Genomic DNA, 9,533 nt, shown 5'->3' with positions numbered 1-9,533 from the left:
ATCGAATTGGTATCCCGTCAGGTCCAGTGGACTTTCCTCTATTGAGTGATTCCAGTTGCTTTTCTATTCCTTGGACACTTATTTCGATGTCAGCCATTTTTTCGTTTGTGCGAGGATTTAGAGAAGGAACTGCAGTGCGGTCTTCCTCTGTGAAACAGCTTTGGAAAAAGGTGTTTAGTATTTCAGCTTTACGCGTGTCATCCTCTGTTTCAATGCCATCATCATCCCGTAGTGTCTGGATATGCTGTTTCGAGCCACTTACTGATTTAACGTAAGACCAGAACTTCCTAGGATTTTCTGTCAAGTCGGTACATAGAATTTTACTTTCGAATTCAATGAACGCTTCACGCATAGCCCTCCTTACGCTAACTTTGACATCGTTTAGCTTCAGTTTGTCTGAGAGGTTTTGGCTGCGTTTAAACTTGGAGTGGAGCTCTCTTTGCTTTCGCAGTAGTTTCCTAACTTTGTTGTTGTACCACGGTGGGTTTTTCCCGTCCCTCACAGTTTTACTCGGCACGTACCTGTCTAAAACGCATTTTACGATTGCCTTGAACTTTTTCCATAAACACTCAACATTGTCAGTGTCGGAACAGAAATTTTCGTTTTGATCTGTTAGGTAGTCTGAAATCTGCCTTCTATTACTCTTGCTAAACAGATAAACCTTCCTCCCTTTTTTTATATTCCTATTAACTTCCATATTCAGGGATGCTGCAACGGCCTTATGATCACTGATTCCCTGTTCTGTACATACAGATTCGAAAAGTTCGGGTCTGTTTGTTATCAGTAGGTCCAAGATGTTATCTCCACGAGTCGGTTCTCTGTTTAATTGCTCGAGGTAATTTTCGGATAGTGCACTCAGTATAATGTCACTCGATGCTCTGTCCCTACCACCCGTCCTAAACATCTGAGTGTCCCAGTCTATATCTGGTAAATTGAAATCTCCACCTAAGACTATAACATGCTGAGAAAATTTATGTGAAATGTATTCCAAATTTTCTCTCAGTTGTTCTGCCACTAATGCTGCTGAGTCGGGAGGTCGGTAAAAGGAGCCAATTATTAACCTAGTTCGGTTGTTTAGTGTAACCTCCACCCATAATAATTCACAGGAACTATCCACTTCTACTTCACTACAGGATAAACTACTACTAACTGCGATGAACACTCCACCACCGGTTGCATGCAATCTATCCTTTCTAAACACCGTGTGTACCTTTGTAAAAATTTCGGCAGAATTTATCTCTGGCTTAAGCCAGCTTTCTGTACCTATAACGATTTCAGCTTCGGTGCTTTCTATCAGCGCTTGAAGTTCCGGTACTTTACCAACGCAGCTTCGACAGTTGACAATTACAATACCGATTGCTGCTTGGTCCCCGCATGTCCTGACTTTGCCCCGCACCCGTTGAGGCTGTTGCCCTTTCTGTACTTGCCCAAGGCCATCTAACCTAAAAAACCGCCCAGCCCACGCCACACAACCCCTGCTACCCGTGTAGCCGCTTGTTGTGTGTAGTGGACTCCTGACCTATCCAGCGGAACCCGAAACCCCACCACCCTATGGCGCAAGTCGAGGAATCTGCAGCCCACACGGTCACAGAACCGTCTCAGCCTCTGATTCAGACCCTCCACTCGGCTCTGTACCAAAGGTCCGCAGTCAGTCCTGTCGACGATGCTGCAGATGGTGAGCTCTGCTTTCATCCCGCTAGCGAGACTGGCAGTCTTCACCAAATCAGATAGCCGCCGGAAGCCAGAGAGGATTTCCTCCGATCCATAGCGACACACATCATTGGTGCCGACATGAGCGACCACCTGCAGATGGGTGCACCCTGTACTCTTCATGGCATCCGGAAGGACCCTTTCCACATCTGGAATGACTCCCCCCGGTATGCACACGGAGTGCACATTGGTTTTCTTCCCCTCTCTTGCTGCCATTTCCCTAAGGGGCCCCATTACGCGCCTGACGTTGGAGCTCCCAACTACCAGTAAGCCCACCCTCTGCGACTGCCCGGATCTTGCAGACTGAGGGGCAACCTCTGGAACAGGACAAGCAGCCATGTCAGGCCGAAGATCAGTATCAGCCTGAGACAGAGCCTGAAACCGGTTCGTCAGACAAACTGGAGAGGCTTTCCGTTCAGCCCTCCGGAATGTCTTTCGCCCCCTGCCACACCTTGAAACGACCTCCCACTCTACCACAGGTGAGGGATCAGCCTCAATGCGGGCAGTATCCCGAGCAACCACAGTCGTAGTCCGATCAGGGGATGCGTGGGACGAGCTGGCCGTCCCCGACAAACCCCCATCCCGACCCCCACAGTGATGCCCATTGGCAACAGCCTCAAGCTGTGTGACCGAAGCCAACACTGCCTGAAGCTGGGAGCGAAGGGATGCCAACTCAGCCTGCATCCGAACACAGCAGTTGCAGTCCCTATCCATGCTAAAAACTGTTTTGCTAAGAACGTCTGAACTAATCTACAGAGAGCGCAAACAAATCGACAAAATTTAAACGGTTATTAAAATACAAGATTGCCTAGTAAATGCAGTAATGCTGCTACTTGCGCACTGCTGACACTGCTCGGCGGCGGAAGGAGACTAAGCGAAATTACACTATTCAGGTACTAAAACACGATGCTACACTCTCAAATACTATAATACGCCCGAAATTTATGAATTAAACAATGCAAGAACCAAAAACACGCAAAGAAACTAAGAGTTAAACTATGTAACAAATGAGTGAGCTAGGAGTATACGACTTGCTGCTCAGCTGCTTATCCAACGGCGGCAGGGAGCACACTAACTGCGACCAACCGACACTGGCCGTTCAAAACAAAACAGTAGACAAACGACTACGCGAATTTACACTATTCAGGTACTAAAACGCGATGCTACAACTCTCAAATACTATAATACGCTCGAAATTTATGAATTAAACAATGCAAGTACCAAAAACACGCAAAGAAATTAAGAATTAAACTATGTAACAAATGAGTGAGCTAGGAGTATACGACTTGCTGCTGCAGCTGCTTATCCAACGGCGGCAGGGAGCACACTCAGTGGCTCTTCCTTGCTGTTTTGATGCAGGTTTTCTATGTTATACTTTTCCTTGCATTTTCTGGTTTGCCTCTGCCCTATCGCTTGTATTAGTGGCATGGATACTTTGTTTCCTCTTTTATCCTGGTGATCACAGCGTAATCATTAGCAATGACTAAATATTTAGCATCGATTCTCCATCTAGAGCCGGCTGGAGTCGCCGAGCGGTTCTAGGCGCTACAGTCTGAAACCACGCGACCGCTACGGTCGCAGGTTCGAATCCTGCCTCGGGCATGGATGTGTGTGATGTCCTTAGGTTAGTTAGGTTTAATTAGTTCTAAGTTCTAGGGGACTGATGACCTCAGAAGTTAAGTGGCATAGTGCTCAGAGCCATTTGAACCATTTGAACCATCTACTGCTGCAGCAAAGTGTATATAGGCGAAACGGGAAGAACTGTTAAAGAACACATTAAGGAACACGAGCGGCACAAGCGGCTAAAACAAAGTGCAAAATCGGCAGCAACGGAACATTACGAGAACTGCAGCTCTGACATCGGTTTTAATAACGTACGTGTACTGGCAAAAGAAACAAACATTTATAGAAGAAAGGTCCGAAAAGTGGTTGAAATTTCTAAGAATGCATCTAATTTCATTAGAGAGGGCGGCTATAGGCTTCCGGCTTCCCGCCATCAAGGAAGTAAATACGCGGCCGCGGTGTGTGAGCGGCATAAACAAAGTGCTGCAAGTCACCTGTGCCTTTCTAGCCAATGACGATGGACCGCCAATGGTATCCACAGGAGATAAGCTACCAATCAGAGCGGGAATGTTAGCCTATGACTATGGCCCACCAATGGTAGCCATATGAATTTTAACCAATACTATCACTTCTCCAGCACGAACGCCAGAAAACTCCCCCTTTGTAAGTGGACGCGACACTCGTCTCTGACAGTGTTCCAGTAGTAGTGGACACCAAAAGATCCTGAGAAAGACCCCAGCAGAGGGGTCGAAACGTCGAACATCTTAGAAGAAACATGACGCGCACTAATAACCCAGAAGATTTTAACCTCATTTCTACTGAAATTCGTCAAATTTTAACCCATCTGGCTAATAATATAAATTATACCAAGCGTCAAATACAACATTGCTCAAATGGTTCAAATGGCTCTGAGCACACGTCAACTATGTCGCCAGTGATTGTGTTAAGAGAATCTGTTGTTTCACTTGTGAAAGTACGTGTTTTGCTTCTGTTCTGTTTTGGTCATTGTTGCTCGTTAGAATACAGTTAACCTACATTTCAGTTCTTACCATTTGTAACTGAGCCGGCCGCTGTGACCGAGCGGTTCTAGGCGCTTCAGTCCGGAACCGAGCTGCTGCTACTGTCGCAGGTTCAATTCCTGCCTCGGGCATGGATGTGTGTGATGTTCTTAGGTTAGTTAGGTTTAAGTAGTTGTAAGTTCTGGGGGACTGATGACCTCAGATGTTAAGTCCCATAGTGCTTAGAGCCATTTCAACAATTTTTAACAAGAATGTAATTAACTACCATCCCAGGTAATGCAAATACACCTCCCGCTGAGCTCCACTGCGCGCACAACTTTTGTCTCCACTTTGCTGCCACTCATTAAGATCTTGTCTCTCCCTATCTCTATCTCTCTCTCTCTCTCTCTCTCTCTCTCTCTCTCTCTCTCTCTCTCTCTCTTACACTCATACACTCATACACAAGCACGCACGCGCGCTTGCACGCACGTTATAATAAGGCACTCATGAGTTACATGATAAAAAAGTGGCAACGTTTCTTTTGTCAGACATGTATGATGTGAAACATGAAACGTCAAATTGCGTCTCACTGTGACACTGGCGCATCCGAGTTGTGTTTCCAAAGGAACCAATGAGATTTATAAGAGCTACTAGAAATATAAATCCGAATAGTGGAAAGGAGGTCCGAACTCCGATCGTTTGGAAGCGAGTCCATTGCGATAACTACTGCTCCACGTGTCTTGGCAACATCCCGTCATCGTCGAAACTATTTGAGTACAAGATGTGATAGGCAGCGATGGGCAGGGAAACGGTCATACTAATGGAGTCATTCCAGTATTCGGTTTAAGTAACTAAAGTAAATTTAAATAAAGTGTTTGAGGCAAGAAAACTGGATATTCGCACTTCCATTGCATGTTATTGTGAAGCGACAGTGATGTGTTGATAGCAGAAACAATTGATGACATTTAACGAACTATGCATACTAGATCTTGGTGTCATCTGGCGTCCACAATTCTGTGTATTAGTTTCTCAAACTGCTTTAACACTTTCGATGTAAGAAGGACACCTTACGTTGTGTGAGCTCATTGGTGCTCACATGATACCCTATTTGTTGGCATCGTGCTTACCAGTTTACTCAAATTTTTTGTCTCTCTTTGGCCAGATAAACACACTTCGAATTTTATAATTCGTCGTTGTTCTTTTCGGGATTCTCCTTACATTTTTTCTCTTAGTTTTAACTGTAAGTATTAAATTTACACCCTCTTATCGTTCATTGGTTCAAAGAAATTTTAGAACACCTGGAAATACATCTTTTTTGATAACGAAGACCGATAGATATAATCGATGTTCTCATGACTGGGAATGGAATTATTCAGATACGTCCATAATCACATTTGTGGTAAAATATACTACATAGCCGTTCTGCTTCTGTACTTTATTCACACACCAGAGAACATCACATTGCATTTGTAAATGAAGGCAATATATAGAGTCAGACAAACCAGTTTGCAACGGTTTACTTTCAGAAAAATAGTCGCATGAGAACACAGCGTAAAATAAAGAAAGTATATTTTCATAATGGATGCAACATACCTTTTAGGGTAAAAGGAGAGCATTTAGTGTGAAGGAAAACAGGAGGAGGTTGAAGCGTTCGTTCTGGTGAATCAAAGAGCTTGAAAATGCTTCAGGAAATGGTAATTAAACTGTCATAGTTCTATTTCAGCGCGGTCTTCCTGAAAGTAATAAAAACAGATGTAGGATCCAGAGGAAGTTCAATCGTGTACCATGTACGTCAAAAATACATGATAGTTGTCACAGGCACAATATACAATTCCAAGGTAGAGTTTCACTGAGAATTAAAAAAAAATTTAAAATAAAAACTGATCATCACTCAAGTGGTGTTGACGTCACTGACTTCCTGTTCGTATGGGTGGGCCGATTTGCTTCGGACGAAGATGTTCTTACCTTGACACATTCTTGGTCCCCTAGGAAACCGCGAGTATTTTTTTATGCAGGCATTAACCATCTTTTCTCACAGTGGGATAAATTTTATCAGCTAAGACGATTACTTTTGAAATAATATATACGAGAGTACATGAAATGATTCCGATGCTATTACTGGAATAAACACAAATGCACACTAAAACATACATAACGAAGCGAAGAAGATTAGAGTTTAATATCCCGTTGACAACGAGATAAGGAACATCTAAGAAACGTCAGATTGGCGTGAAGTGTACTTATTACATGCTTGGATATGTAGGTACTTAGTATTTCAACACAGTCGCACTTTAGGAAAGTGTACTGCCATCTACATTTCAAGTGTAAGGAAAGATCACACAGTTGATTTTTCGTTCACAAACCGCATTTTAATATTGTTTGGCCGGCCAGAGAGGCCGAACGGTTCTAGGCGCTACAGTATGGAACCGCGCGACCGCTACGGTCGCAGGTTCGAGTCCTGCCTCGGGCAGGGATGTGTGTGTTGTCCTTCGGTTAGTTAGGTTTAAGTAGTTCTAAGTTCTAGGGGACTGATGAAAAATGGTTCAAATGGCTCTGAGCACTATGGGACTTAGCATCTGAGGTCATCAGTCCCTTAGAACTTAGAACTACTTAAACCTAACCAAACTAAGGACATCACACACATCCATGCCCGAAGCAGGATTCGAACCTGCGACCGTAGCGGACGCGCGGCTCCAAACTGTAGCGCCTAGAACCGCTCGGCCACTCGGCCGGCCGGGACTGATGACCACAGCAGTTAAGTCCCATAGTGTTCAGAGCCATTTGAACCTTTTTTTTTAAATATTGTTTGTTTGTGAGAAGATCGAGTAACACCTCGTAATAGAAGGTAAAATATGTAGCGGCACCTGCACAGTTATAGAGACTCTATATTAAGCAGTGGTGTTACAGAGTATGATCATTAACAGACCCCCTGAATTAAATCAGAATCGTTTCAGGCTCATCTAGTTTAATGTTGCTGCTAGTTTCATGTGTGTTGCTGGCTGATCCCATTAAACTGTTGCATCTAGTTCATTTAAGATACGTGTTGTTCAGAGGGATAAATTACTGTCTCATTGGCCATTTGTTTGTCTGATTTTCAAGTTAATGTACTGGTAACTTGCAAGGTTAGATTACTGTGTTGTACGGATATAAAGAAAGAGTTTAGTGTGTATGTCAAGGAATGTTAGGTTAGCCTTAGCACTGCCTTCTGCTTTATTATATTGATTGACACAAGAATGCCTAATTAGACTAACGATAGATATTAATATGTATGAATCAGGATCATGTCCTACCAAGAGCTGTCATGCGAATATGGAACTAATGAGTTCAGCGAAACCATATTCAACTCGACTAGCGCCCGAAAGGACATGCACTGGATGGTTATACGTAAAATGCAGCTAACCTCAGAGGTCCAGTGTTGGTTGTAATTATCGTATGGCAGCGAAACTTGGTAGATATTCCAATGCGTTAATACGGAACCGATTTAAACTCCAAAGAGTTAGATCCAATTTTGGGCAAGAGGAGCAAATCTGGCACTGTGAACGCAAGAAAGACGTTCAGAAATGTTCCGTATGTATAGGATCAGGAACGAGACGTATGCAGAAAAGTTCAAACAAGTGAAAAAAGGCGTAATATTGGTTTCATTATTAACTGCCACTTACACAGTTTGTTCAGTGTGAGCACCTGAGGCGTTGACGAGATGCTTAACAGTGCCAGATTTGCACCTGGTGGCCAAAACTGGGACAATTTTTTTCCAGCGTAAATCGGTTTCGCATTAAAACGTTCGTGTATCTGCCAAGTTCCGCTGTCATACGATAGTAAAAGACCACATTGGACCCCCGTCAGAACCTGCACATCGACTATAACCACCTAGTATATTATTCATTTGACCTTAGAGAATAATACAACTACGTCGCGTACCTTGTGTTTACAAACGGAATTTTTCGCAGCAAGAGGAGTATTTACACCGCCAGTGGGACGAAGTTTGGAGCGGCACTTGTTGCCATCATAGCGGGTTCCCTAGACGCGGCATCTGTCTGATGTGTACCAACTAACGACAACACTAGCACAAATGTGACACCACAGCGCCTTTTCAGTCGTAAGCCGCTTCGGGGTACAGCATCGCGATGGATGTATTCGTCTGCAAAGTTTTAAAAAAGAAGTAAAGTTGCCAGATTCAGTTCGTCATTGTTATACGGGCCTAGCATCTGCCATGACGGCATGGAGTGATACTGTGTAAACAACACGCATATCCGGTAATGTGTGAAGCAGATATTACATTTCTGACGTTGTGTCGTATCTTGGAGGTCTCTGTGACGCTATCATTCAACAGAATAAGACAAGACCGCATATACTGCCGACCGAAGTGGCCGTGCGGTTAAAGGCGCTGCAGTCTGGAACTATAAGACCGCTACGGTCGCAGGTTCGATTCCTGCCTCGGGCATGGATGTTTGTGATGTCCTTAGGTTAGTTAGGTTTAACTAGTTCTAGGTTCTAGGGGACTAATGACCTCAGCAGTTGAGTCCCATAGTGCTCAGAGCCATTTGACCCATTTGAAGACCGCATATACCCTGTGGAGACCTGACCTTCCCGGAAACAGAGAATGTCTGCTCATCAGCTGCCTAGAGAATGGCACGCAACCATTGCGACTTGCTACGTTTGACGTAATCTAGCATATGGCAGACGTAACGTGAAATCACGTGCCAGTATCAGTCGTAAATGGCCAGTTCCTATCGATGGCCAGTCGAGCAAGTTTCTTTTGATGGCATTGCCCTTTTGGTTATCATCTGCGGCACCCGTACAGTACTGCGACGATATTCGAATTCACGTTTTGTTGCCTTCGTGGCAAGCAATCCTGATCCTATAGTTCAGTAAGATAATGCCCGTCGGCACACGGCTACTGCTTGTCTTCGTACTTCCAAACATCATCTTGACCAAGAAGATCGCTGCATCTCTCCCTAATTGAGAATTTTTGTAGCATTATGGGCAGGGCCCTCAAACATCTGGGGATTTTGACGATGTAACGTGCAAGTTGGACAGAATTTGGAACTACCGGGTTAACAAAAGGTCAGTATAAATTTGAAAACTGAATAAATTACGGAATAATGTAGATAGAGAAGTAGAAACTGACACACATGCTTGGAATGGCATGGGGTTTTATTAGAACCAAAAAAATACAAAAGTTCAAAAGTGTCCGATAGATGTCGCTTCATGTAATCAGAATAACAATACTTAGCATAACAAAGTAAGACAAAGCTAAGATGA

This window comes from Schistocerca piceifrons, chromosome 2, assembly GCF_021461385.2.
Source record: "Schistocerca piceifrons isolate TAMUIC-IGC-003096 chromosome 2, iqSchPice1.1, whole genome shotgun sequence".
In the NCBI taxonomy this organism is placed as follows: Eukaryota; Metazoa; Arthropoda; class Insecta; order Orthoptera; family Acrididae; genus Schistocerca; species Schistocerca piceifrons.
The sequence above is the reverse complement of the archived record's forward strand: the minus strand, read 5'-3'. Positions refer to the sequence as shown.